Source organism: Otolemur garnettii, unplaced genomic scaffold, assembly GCF_000181295.1.
Source record: "Otolemur garnettii isolate 467f Iridium unplaced genomic scaffold, OtoGar3 scaffold00106, whole genome shotgun sequence".
NCBI classification, from domain to species: Eukaryota; Metazoa; Chordata; class Mammalia; order Primates; family Galagidae; genus Otolemur; species Otolemur garnettii.
The window spans coordinates 4,981,801-4,994,690 of NW_003852501.1; the positions used below are offsets into that span (position 1 = coordinate 4,981,801).

General features: G+C 39.1%; 1 pseudogene; it reads left to right on the forward strand.

Moving 5' to 3' along the window:
• The first annotated feature begins 7,388 nt into the window (after window positions 1–7,388).
• Window positions 7,389–9,111, forward strand: LOC100946960 (annotated as a pseudogene).
• Window positions 9,112–12,890: the final 3,779 nt, after the last annotated feature.

The window sequence follows — 12,890 nt, forward strand, 5'->3', positions numbered from 1 at the left end:
GGTGAACAAATATATGAAAAAAAGTTTATCATCCCTAATTATTAAAGAAATGCAAATCAAAACCATCCTGAGATACCATCTAACCCCAGCGAGAATGGCCCACATCACAAAATATCAAAACTGCAGATGCTGGCATGGATGTAGAGAGAAGGGAGCACTTTTACATTGCTGGTGGGACTGCAAACTAATACAACCTTTTTGGAAGGAAGTATGGAGAACCCTCAATGAACTCAAGCTAGACCTCCCATTTGATCCTGCAATCCCATTACTGGGCATCTCCCTAGAAGGAAAAAATTCTTTTACCATAAGAACACTTACACTAGACTGTTTATTGCAGCTCAATTTACAATTGCCAAAATGTGGAAACAGCCTAAATGTCCACCAACCCAGGAATGGATTAACAAGCTGTGGTTTATGTATACCACGGTATACTATTCAACCGCTAAAAAAATAGAGACTTTATAGCCTTTGCATTAACATGGATGGAAGTGGAACACATTATGGTTGGTAAAGCATCACAAGAATGGAGAAGCATGAATCCTATGTAGTCAATTTTGATATGAGGACAATTAATGACAAGGGGAGAGGGTGAGCAGAGAAAGGAAGAAGGAGGGAGGAGTGGGGAAGGAACTAGCAAAGAGAGGGAAGGAGGGTGGGGGTGGGGTCTTGGTATGTGCCACACCTTTTGGGGGCAAGACAGGATTTTAAGAGGGACTTTATCTAACAAATGCAATCAGTGAAAGCTGGTTTCTTGTACCCTCAATGAATCCCCAACAATAAATTTAAAAAAAAAATTAGCCTGGTAGAGCATTGTTTAGGGATTTAAAAGTTAATGGGTCTAGAAGAATCTGCTGACATTGGACTGCTAAAAAATAATTATTTTTCCAGTAAAAACTTAAAATAGGAAGAATTTTCAATTGGGGAATGGTTAGAAGAAATGGGGGTGATAATGGGAAACAGGGATCAGTCTAGTCAAAGAATTTGGCATTCCTTCACTTCCAGGCTATCCTCACAAATTATATCTCATGTTGTCCTATCCCCCATTTCAGAACTTTCCTTTCCTACCAATTCCTTCACCTTCGAAAGCCCTTTCCCTCTTTTCAATTATAATGAGTGACTTCTAAATATCTCTTTAAAAAATTATTTGCTATGTTTGGTAAATTTAAGGAAGATTTAATTTAAATATCTAATGTGGAGGTTAACATAACCTTTAAAAACAGATAGTAAATTTTGGGGAAAATTTTGGTGAAAAATTGTGCTAGTATATATAGGAATAATTTTTGAATGTAGACAAAAGGGTCTTAATTTTTAGACCAAAGAATTCTAATTAAATAACGAGTTTCTGAAAACAAAATATTGTGGGACATCATGGAAAATAGTGGCCCTCCGTGCTTTGTACTGCAAATATACTGAAACCTGAAGAACTAGGGATTGTCCCCTTGGTTTGGTTTTCTCTTACTAAATGTGTTGTGCTATCCCTTACTGTTGCTACCACTATATTAGTCCTGAATCCTCTTATTCTTTCTTAGAAACAGTAAATATTTGTACCTTTAGACTGAATTTTCAATATGCTAAAATTATCTTATAAATCTTTTCCCCCCATTGTTTAAAAGCAGTATTGTTTAATAGAGTGCCTAAAGGAGTTATAATTGTCTTGCTTATCTCAGAAATTGCATAAATTGTCTGATATAATCCAGGAAAAAATATCAACTGCTTTTCACATGACCTGTTTCTTCTAGGTACACCTTAGATGAATTTGGAACAGTCAGAAGTACAGCTGTTCATGGACTTATGGATGCTCTTATGGTGTAGCTCTAGGAGGCACACCTAGAGCTATTGAATGCACTCTCACAATCTTTTGAGGTATGATAATCAATTAGCAGTAGACAGAGTTTGATGTTTTTTCAAAGGAAATACTAACACTTAGATTCATCAGGTATGCGGGAGATATGTTGACTTGGCTCCATCAAGTTACTGCTTCTGAAAAGGAACACATTGAAGCTCTCTTAAAACATGCCACCACACAAGGTGGGTGCACTGATTGTTACTGCTAATACCTGATTATAGAAAATACCCCAAGCTTCTCTGTTTCTATTCTTATTGCTATCTTCTACACAGCCATAAACACTTCTCACCCAGATGGCCACCAAATGTGTCCTAATTACTCTTTCTCTCTCTAGATTCTTCCTATTTTGCTGCTAGATTTTCTTCTCCATCACTTTCATTCTCTCACTCAGCTGTTCCGTTTTATAGTGGACAGTCACAACCTTTCATATCAAGCCTAGACCCCTCTACTTTACTTTTCAGACATTTCTGGGATATTTAGCATACAGTATCTCAAATCCTTGGCATGGTACTTTAAAGGTAAAAAGCGACATTATCTCCTTTTTGTCTGTGAGTAAACAGCCTGAGTGGCTCACTTAAGGTCATTCATTAAGCTACTAATTCTTTCATTTCTACTACCCTCCCTCTTTTTTCATTATCATGGGAATGTATTTTAAAATAATCACCATATATACTACATGGACTTACAATTTTCATGTTGATTTCAGGGGTAAAGATGATTATTTTTGAGAGGTATTGATGTCTTATTTATAGAATTTCAAATCTTAGTTGTGATTACTTTAAAAAGCCTGTCTTAGAGTTTTGAGAGTTTAGTGTATAATTGAATGATTTTCTGGTTTTGATCCAAAGCGAAGAGAAATATCATGACTAATAGGACTTGACTATTTTGCCTAGCTCAGCCACACAACACTTGGGTCATCACATGATCTGCAAGGAGGCTTGAGTACAAATTGGTGTACTCAATTTGTTTTTGACTCTTAGTTTTTGACTCTTCACTATTGAGATTTGGCTCTGCATATATTTTTAAAACTTTTTATCTGTTATTATTCTAATTACCCTATTTAAAAGAATGTACTTCTTTAAAGAAGTTTTAGAAAAGTATGTATGAGAGGAAGTATTGATTATTAAGAGGTGGGAAGAAAATAGGTTGGTGTTTGATGAAATAGGTTATTATTCAGATAACTTAAGTCTTCTGAGCCTCAGTTCATCCATCTGTAGAAATGAAGGCGGTTACAAGTAGAGTCAAGTACTCAGTAAAGTACTTTGTAGATAGTTGTTATGTAGAAAATAATAGTTTTCCACTGGATCGCAAGGTGTGTTTTTCATTTTTTGGTCCTCAGTTTTCTGCTCACTGACAGTGAATCCCGTGTTTCTCAAACCAATTGAGGAATCACTTTCCTCCAGTGGTAAATTTCATAGTCTTTTCCACAAAGAAATAATGTTCATTTTATTAATTCAATAGTCAAAGGAATTAACAAGAATTTCTAGGTATCTATTAAAGATATCAAATTTAATAAAAGTTTCAAAAGTTATTAGTGCTATTATTCATATGTATGTGTTTTCTTAGTTTTTTGGACTTACATGAAGCAATGTATTAAAAAATTAATTATAGAGTAATTTATTTTAGTTATTGAAGAAAGCATTCAAGAAGTTATTGGGCATATTACTAAGGGAGTTTTCAGGCCTCTAAGGGTAAAAAATATTTTTTTTATATTTGTTATAACGTATATGGTTATTTCCTTATTTTTATCAGTTTAAAGAAACTGATATCAATTTGACCTCCAGCTGTAATTTTAGCAATTAACACATTAATGCAAACTAATAAAATACATTTGAAAATAATCATATCCAATTTTATTTATCAGAAAATTGGAAATAAATTGTTTGCACATATTGAGTTATTTTTTACAGAATGTATTTCCTGTCATAATTTGTGTTAATCAATTGAGGAAAACTCTATAGAGTTAAGTAAAATTCCTAGTCACTTTGAAAAGTAAGTCATATATCTCCCTTACCTCTTCCTCTTCCTTATTTGTGATATTATATTTATTATTACAGTTTTTCTTCTCTTTTTAAAAATTAATTGTATAATGTATCATAATTCTAGAATCTGAGAGTTGGAGTGGACCTTAAAATCTCCTGTCTAAGAAATGTTATTATATAAAAACCATTTAAACACCATTGATTATATAAAGAAATTACATTCCAACATCTGTTTTTGTTTTAAAACATATTTAAAAATTTGCATTTTATCTTTCTTTAATGTATATGTGATCCCCTGATAAATTTTAACACAAGATATCAAATGTGAATAAAAAATTTATGAACAAGTGTCTTTTTTTTGGAAAATGAAAACAATTCCCTGTAGTTTCTGAAGTAACAAAAACTTTAGTATTTATTGCATACTTCAGAGAATATTTAGCAAATGTTCACAGTAGTTATGCATCAAGGTAGTTTGATACTGAAAAGTAATCTAAGAACTCTTACCCTGCCCCTTCCTTTATATACTTAGAGACAGTGTTATAGTATTTTAAGTTTTCTTTTTCTATATGACATTTTTGGGGTTATAGTTGTTAGCTGAGAATAAAATATTATTTAATATTTTGTTTTGTAATAATACTTCTAAATGTTATTCTTGATATAAATTTTACATTTTAATAATATAAAATTTCTTATCTTAATAAGCACTAAACTTTTTTTAATTTTTGAGACGGGGGGTCACTTTGTCACCCTTGGTAGAGTGCTGTGGCATGATAGCTCATAGCAACCTCCAACTCCTGGGCTTAAGGAGTTCAAGATCCTCTTGCCTCAGTCTCTTAAGTAGCTGAGACTACAGGTATCCAATACTACACCCGGCTAGTTTTTAGAGACAGTGTCTCCCTCTTGCTCAGGCTGGTCTTGAACTCTTGACCTCATGCAATTCACCTGTCTTGTCCCCTGCCCCGGAGTGCTAGGATTATAGGCATGAGCCACTATGTCCAGCCAGTAGCTAACTTGTTGTAATGATATATAATAGTAGATGTTTGGGGTACTTTTCTATAACTAATCAATTTTCTATGTGAGAATGAATTCTTTTTAGGATGGGAGATTTCGGTTTCTAGAAGCCTAAAGAAAAGATTGTAATGGTAATGGGAAATATCCTTAATAATCTATACATTTGATTTATTCTACCCTGTTTAACCTTTTCTTAATAAAGTGAAACTCACAGGTAGTAAACCAAATATTTATAAACACATGCATTAAGATAATATCTTTAAACTTATTATCAGCTTTAAAAATCTGTGCTTTTAAGTTTAAGGTTATGTACATTGAATAGAGGGCACCACAGCTTATCAGCATCAAGCCTATTACTTTGCACACTTCTTCATTCCAAAGTTGTAGCTGGAAATATCAAAATTAATTTATTAAGTCTTTGTTATTCAAGTCCATGTGTATAATAATTCTCTTTTTATTCAAGTGTTTAAAATTGCTAAGACATTATCAGATATCATATGAATTTTCTCTTTGAATAGAAATGTTAATGTATTATATGCTTCTGACTTTCTTAAATGATGGTAGATTCTATGAAAATAGGTGTAAAAACAAAAATAAATGGCATGGAAGATAGAGCTGAGTACTGTATTGCAAATCCAGTCATTGTGCCCTCAGTTTGCTGAGGCAGACACTGGGGAACAAATGTCTACCATGAGCATCTGTCTGTGATTTTCAGGAAGAGGAAGTTCATTATTCTTTTCAGTCCTCCCATCTTCCTTGTCCCCTTCTCCATAAACAGAAACTCATTCTCTCTTTCTCTCATTCTTGCTATTGCTCTAGCTCTCTCTGGCCTTGGGAAGGAGAGCCACTATTCTGCCTTGTAGCTCTTCTCTACCTTCTCTGCTATCAGCCAGCCTGCAGCCCATTTCATTACTTTGAATACCTGCCTTCATCATTGATGCCACTTCTGCAGTGAAGTCAGGATTTACCAAGTGTTACAGCATGCCAGGGACTGTCCCACACACTTTGTATGGGAGCCTATTCCCATGGCCCCTCTCCAGCTCTGCTGATGACTTTTTTCTCCAGTGTCATCACCACCATGATTTGCAGTCACTTGCTGCTGCCAACACTTCTTTAGTCTCTCTTGCTCTTTATCCTTTTTTATTTTTCTTTCTCTTGTCTCCTGTGATTGCTGGCTTTTTCTGAGAATGGCTGGCATCTTACACAGCCCTCATGAAAGGTTTCTTTCTGTGGCAAATGAGCAGTGTTGGCGTATCATTTATAAATCTCCAGATTGTGCAGCTTTTCTCTGTTATATTCAGCATTGTAGCCAAAAGGATGCCACTTGCCCTCAAATCCTGTGTGTGTATAGAGAGAGATGAGAGTTGTTTTCTGTTTGTTTTTCTTTTTATCCTTCCTCCACTCTCAATTCCCCCCCCTTTTTTTTTCTTTCCTTCTTTCCTTCTCGCCCATCACTTCTTTGGTGCTAATTTAAGATTTGTCTGCTTTCCTATTCTTTGATTAATAGAGAAACTTGGTACATTAAAGGCAAGAATCCTTTCATTTTTTCTGAATATTTGGCAATGTATTTTCATCAGTAACGTGCTTTGAGGAACGGAGCCACTCTTTGGTGGTTTAGTGCTAAAGTAATTCCACTATCAAAATGATCTCATTGTACAGATATGTCTGATAACAACTGCCTTGAGCCAAATTTTGCCAGTAATGGATCATTTTTTTGTAGCACATATCTATGAAAAAGTGTTTGTTACTTTATCACCCCATGACTTCATACTCATAAATTCTTTATTTAGAAGGGCTTTTGCGATCTCTGCAGCAATGAAGTTGTATCTTTACATTTTTATGCTATTTATACCACATACTATTAACGAAGAAAAGTTATACTTTTGCAAAATGTTAATTTCTTCTCACACGTTTTAATAGGTTGGAACCAAGCAAGTAATAGTTGCTGAACCTAGAGCAGTTTTATTATATAAAATTTCTAATCTTCTCAGATTTTACCGCCATCCAATCAGGTAAGTGGAATGGTGAAATGTGCCTGTTCAATCCCCTGTGATATTTGTGATATTCTTTTTCAGTTAGAGAGCAGGGTAAGAATTTTTCAGTTTGTTTTCACTTTGTTTACTAAGTGCAGACTAAGTGTAAGAAGCAGAACCTCCACACTATGTGAAGTATTATGTGCATATTGTCCATGCTGTACCTGGCGGCCTCACACTTCCTTTTCCTTTTCTTCTCCAAGCTGAACTACACACACAGACATGCACATACATATGCACAGAACTTATGTAACAGTAAAAGCCTATTGTAAGTATTATTGAGTTTTCCGCATTAGTAAAAAGAGATCCGTGAAAATTTAAGGAATTGCATACATGGATCATTACGAAAAGTTTGAGTTATACAAGAATCAAGAAACGTAAGATTTATGCCCCCTTTGGGAGCAAAGAGCTGCAAGCAGAAGGACAGGCCAGTTGGGTCAGGGACACCGGCATAGCTGGACCAAGAGCCTGCACCCAGCCTGCCTCGCCCTGCCGGCCTGGCCGAATCCCAGGCCAATGGTTTCTGTCTCCTCCCGGCCTGACCATTGCCTGGCCACGCGTGATACACCACACCTGGGACGACACCGGAGGTCCCTGCTGCAGCCCGGGCTCACCTTCGCTTTAGGTATGTTTGGCCTCTGCCCTCCGAAACAGCTCGCCCTTAGAACTGGGACTCGGGAACCAATGCCTGACCCTTTCCTTCTGCTAAGACTTCATGCCCCTCTGACCTGACCCACTTCTTCCTCAGATTCTGGGTTTCCATTCAGTTGAAGACTGCTCACTTCCCTTCCAAATTGATTCCTGACCCCCCTCCCAAATATTGAAAACCTTGTCCACCCCCTCAACCAAGGAGTCAGACTTCCTTTTGGCCTGATCCCCATATTCTGTCTGGGAGACAGTGCAACTTGTGGTCCGTGGGGTGGGCCTGGGGCGGGGTGTGCCGACTCTGACCATGAGACCTCAGCTTCCTGCTGGTGTCTTCCCTCCTGGCTTCTGTGGTCTGGTTTCTGACCTTGATCTACAATCTGCCACATACAGTACTGACCAGCCTCCTACACTTGGGCCAGGGAGTCCTGCTTTCATTTCTGAGCTTGATGGAAGCTAGGGTCCAGTTCACCTTTGGGGGTTTGTGGGCCTGTGTTTCCTGCTCCATAGCTGCTGCTCTGGCCTGGAGAGCCTACAGCTCCCAGGGCACCTGGCCTCGGGGAGGGGGGACGGGGGCACTGCCGACAGGGATATACTGCACCACCTGTCCTTAGTGCTTTGCTGCTCCAAGCTTGTGATGCCTGTGCCATTGTCATGAGCCTAGTGGCTTATGTGGTCAACAGCCTGGCCAACATCTGCCTTATCGACTTGCAGAACCTCTTCTCCCAGGTGCTGGCCCTATGGGATGCAGTGATGGGGCCTCTGTGGAGGATGACAGATGTGGTCACTGCATTCCTCGCCTGTATTTCTAGCTGTCCTTTGGACCGCCTGCCAACTAGCACTGGAGCTGACAGCCTCAGCTGCCCACCTCCTGGCCAGCTTTGTGCCAGTCAGTCTCGCTGACCTGGTGTTGCTAGCTTGTGTGCTGGCAGGAACAGTGACTGTGGGGAATCTGACTTCACTGAGAGGGTGGTCACCTGGGCACTTATCCATCTCCATGCCCCGCCATCCACCCATCATCTCTGAGAGGTTATCTTGGGACTATCTCACCTAGTACTTGGCTTTGAGGCCTGGAACCAAGTCTGGAGATACAGACTGCAACTAGCAAGCTGACCAAATAGCCTAGGGATACCTGGAGGCCCCCAGGATGACCCTAGGTATTCTCAGGCAGGGCCCAGAGACAGGACACTTTTCTTGAAGCAGGGCCCAGACCAGAGGCAGAAGAGGAGTAGAGCAGGACCTTCAGAGCAACACCTGCCAAGAGCCAGGAGAGGCTCAGTGAGGAGGACCCTGCAGGCCACAGGACCATGGAAGTGGCTGAAGGAGCAAGAGGAGCAGAGGAAATGTGTCATCTTCTAGGACTGAACAAGAAGGTGCTGCTTCCACCCTGCCAGCACCTGTGTCCTGGCCAGGCCTGGACTGAAATCCTGATGCACCATCCCATCTACCAGTGCAACTGTCCACTGTGTGCCAGGGCATCCTGTGGACCCTCAATGTCTACCTCTGGAGACTCCTTCCCTGCCTGCCCACCACTTCATGCTCCACGCAGATACCCACACTAGGACAACATTACCACTTCATCTCTGGGTCGTGACCTGAATCCCCTCTGACTCCCGTGGCTGTCACCCCAAGCCTCCAAGCCATACATCCAAGATTTGAGATGGGATACTCTGGAAGACTATGATCTAACATAGCTTCTGCTTCCCCAGTGGGTCCCTCTGAAGCTGAAGGTGGTGAGTGTGTCACTATGCCAGGTCCCTGAGTCTGTTGATTGTGGTCTGTCGATTGTGGTCTGTCCTCTGCCTGCCTAGGGCCCACCCAGATGGCAGCCTTTGGGGCTACCCCTCCTTGGTTCTTTTGATGTTCTTGTTGTTGTTGGGGATTTGTGGTTTCTTCTGCCTCCTCACTTCCTCCCCAGTTTCTGCAGCTACAGCACATCAGTGTTGTTTGGGTGTTTTGGCAACTCAAGGGCCTTGGAGTGATTTTGAGCACTTATGTTCAACCAGAGCCCCTGTGCCCTGGTAAGCTTTGGGAGTAATATCTCTCAGGTGCCCTTAGAGCCATCTCCACTGTCCTGTTCTTATGAGGCTGCCTCTCAACCTGATCCGTAAGCTGCGATCGGGAGTTTACCTCTGGGAGGGTACAGCTTCACCTGGCTTTGGGACCATATGCTCTCTAGCATTCCAGCTCACTGGAAACTTCAGGAGGGATAACCAGACTTCTACTTGTTCCCTCTTTCACTCCCTAAAAGTGGCATTCTTCTTCTGTCTCTGGCTAGCATTGGGGTGGGCAGACTGCACATTTCACTAGGGGCCACAAAAGGGGCTGGGGCCCACAGGCTTGCAGCTCCCTAACTGGTCCATCTAGCACAATTCCCAGTGAAGAAAGTTCTGTTGACAGCTCTAAAAAAACAAAACAAAAAAAAAAGGAAATATGAAATCCATGCAGACTGAAACAAATGAAGCCCTCCCAGCAACATGGATAAGTCAAGCACCTTGAAACTTACACAGATGAAGACACTATCAGAAAAGACACTATTGACTATGTTTCATAGAAGTGAAATTATGAATCATAACCCAGTCTGTCTTAAAACTTTCATAGTGACTGATGTATTATACTCACAATGGCATAATGAGGAAAATACTCTATTTAGGATGTAAACAACCTAAATTCTTCTTTAACATGTATAAGTGATATAATTGAGCTGTAGCTTTATCTTCTCTATAGAAAAGCAACTTTATCTGATTAGGAACCTCACGTGTCCTATCTAAAATATCTTATTTAAATTTTAACGAGAAAATGTGCATTTATTTTTGTTTTGCACATAGTTCTTGATGGTAAACACTTAAGCCTTATTATAACTGTCACTATAAGACTATGTTATATGTATAGTTGTGCTAAAACAATGTCCTTCCAAGCTATATTTTTATAGATTCTATGTTTTCCATTTAAAAATTATTTTAAAATTACTTGTTCTCTGGTGTGCTGGTATCAGGAACAGAAGTCCAACTATTCAAATCCGGATCTTAGGAATCTCTAGATCACAGAGCATCTAAAAGTCCATGGTAAGGTTATCTACTGTTCCTTAGTGACTGAGAGTAGCCACCCAAAACTTCACAGCTAAGAAAAGGGGGATCACATCCTACTGGTAGATTTTAAAACAAAACTAAAAAGCCATAGGCTACAAAACTGAACAGAGATAGAATTGGATTAGTCCCTCTAACATTTAGATATAAATTTATTTAATATCTTTATTCCTCATGACTCAAAAGCAAAAAATTAAATTGTAATGTTAATGTCTTCCCAAAATAAGATAATGATACTTATTTAGGGAATACAAGAGCAGCTGATAGCAGCCAGATGTAACAAATGCTATTTAATAAAATGAAGCCGATGAACTAATTTTTTAATTGTTTGGTAATGTCCATTATGATACTACATTAAATTTATTATTTAAATAAAGTTAGTTTCTAAGATAAAAAATGCTAGAAACAAAATCATTTAGATTCTGAAGAAAACAGGTTTTTTGTCTTTAAAGCTGATGATATTGATGATATATTTTGATACATTTTTTGCATGTATTTTTTCTGCTTATTCACACATTTGCTCATTTAGTCAATTAAAAAGTTGAGTACATACCTGTTACTCTTTTTGGTACTAAAGAAGCAACAATGAGCAACACAGAGTTTAAACTTAAATTCTAATAGGAGGGACAAACAAACAAGTATAAAATAGTGACTTTAGATAGTATAAGGCACTGAATAGACAGGAAATAGTATAGGGAGTGGCCACGTGTAAGTGTGTATGTGAAGGCCTCTCAGTAGAGGTGATAACTGAACAGAAACTCGAATAATGAGAAAGAGTTTGGCATGAAAGGATCTTGGAGAAAAGCGTCCCAGGCAGAGATATACTCTGGTCCCAAAGTTAGGACAAGCTTCCATTTTGGAGCACCAGAGGGAAGACCTGTGGTTTGTGGGTAGTGTATTGGAGGGAGTAGAGGGAGATGAAATCAGAAAAAGATGATGAGTTAGATTAGGGTGATAGTCTTGGAGGTGGGGAAGAGCAGTTGATTTTGGAGACAATTTATGTTATAGCCAATAGAACATAAAATCAGACTAAATGGAGTGAGACGTGAAGAGTCAAGGTGAATTCTTTGCTTTTGGTTTAAACAGCTGGGTGAATGGTGGTGTTTTCTGAGATGGGGAAGGATGGAGAGAAACAGGTTGATGGAGCTGGTGGGTAGTGAAGAGCTCAGTTATGCTTTGGCCATGTCAGACTTGAGGTACCTGAATATATAGCAGGAGGCTTTGACTGAGCAGATAATGCAGAGAGGAATCAGAGCTAAAGCTATAAATTTAGGAGTTTTGAAGCAAAGGGAAGTAAGATCACTTAAGGAGTAAGTGTAGATCAGAATGAGTCCTGGGGAGCTGCAATAATTAAAGGTCAAGACAAAGTGAGTGACGAAGAAAACTGGGAAGGAATAGCCAGTGATATTAGACAAGAAACATGCAAGATCTCAGAAAATTTACCTCCTGTACATTAAAACTCCTAAAAATGAGAGGGGGAAGAGATGGAATCCAGGAAGTAGGACATCGAACACTTGGATTTTACGTCCTTTCCTGTAACACTTTCTCCCTGGAGTTAATAATTACTTTGTTTTGTGCTTGCTTTCCTGTGCCCGTATCATGATTTCAGATTCAAGCTATTAAGTATGTTGTCTCACTATATAGCCACACACCTCAAGTGACCCTTCTCACTCCTGCCCCCTTATGATACTTTTTCTCTAAGTCCCCGTTTTCCTCCAGTCTAGACATGTTGCTCTCTAGGCCTGTGTGGCTGTCATTCTGGAGTTTCTCTTCTTCACCAGGCTGCTATCTCCAGATAACGTGGCTGTCATCCTGGAGTTTCTCTTCTTCACCAGGCTGCTCATTTCCTTGTTTTAGATATCCCTGTTTCTCTGGTCACCTCTGAAAAGTATTTACATGCTTGTAATGGTAAACATTAAATGTTTATTTACCAGAACCCTGTAATCTCAACTGTATTATGATGAAGTCTGGGGAAGGTGGTTTGGGTGTATTGTGATAGGGAAGAATTATGTAAGCCAGTTTAACTCTCATCTTCTGTAGCAGAGAATTTGTATATAACACCTTAACCTGAAAAATCAAGTAATAGGAGCATGATCATACTGGGTAGCAGTGTGGAATGAACTTTCAGAAGAAGCATCTGCAAGACTTTAGAAAATACCTATATTATTAAATTTTAGACCTGGCTGTGAAGTATAGATAACTCCAAATTTAAAAAAGTAATATGCCTTGGCTCAGTGCCCACAGTACAGTGGTTATAGCACCAGCCACAAACACTGAGGGTGGCAAG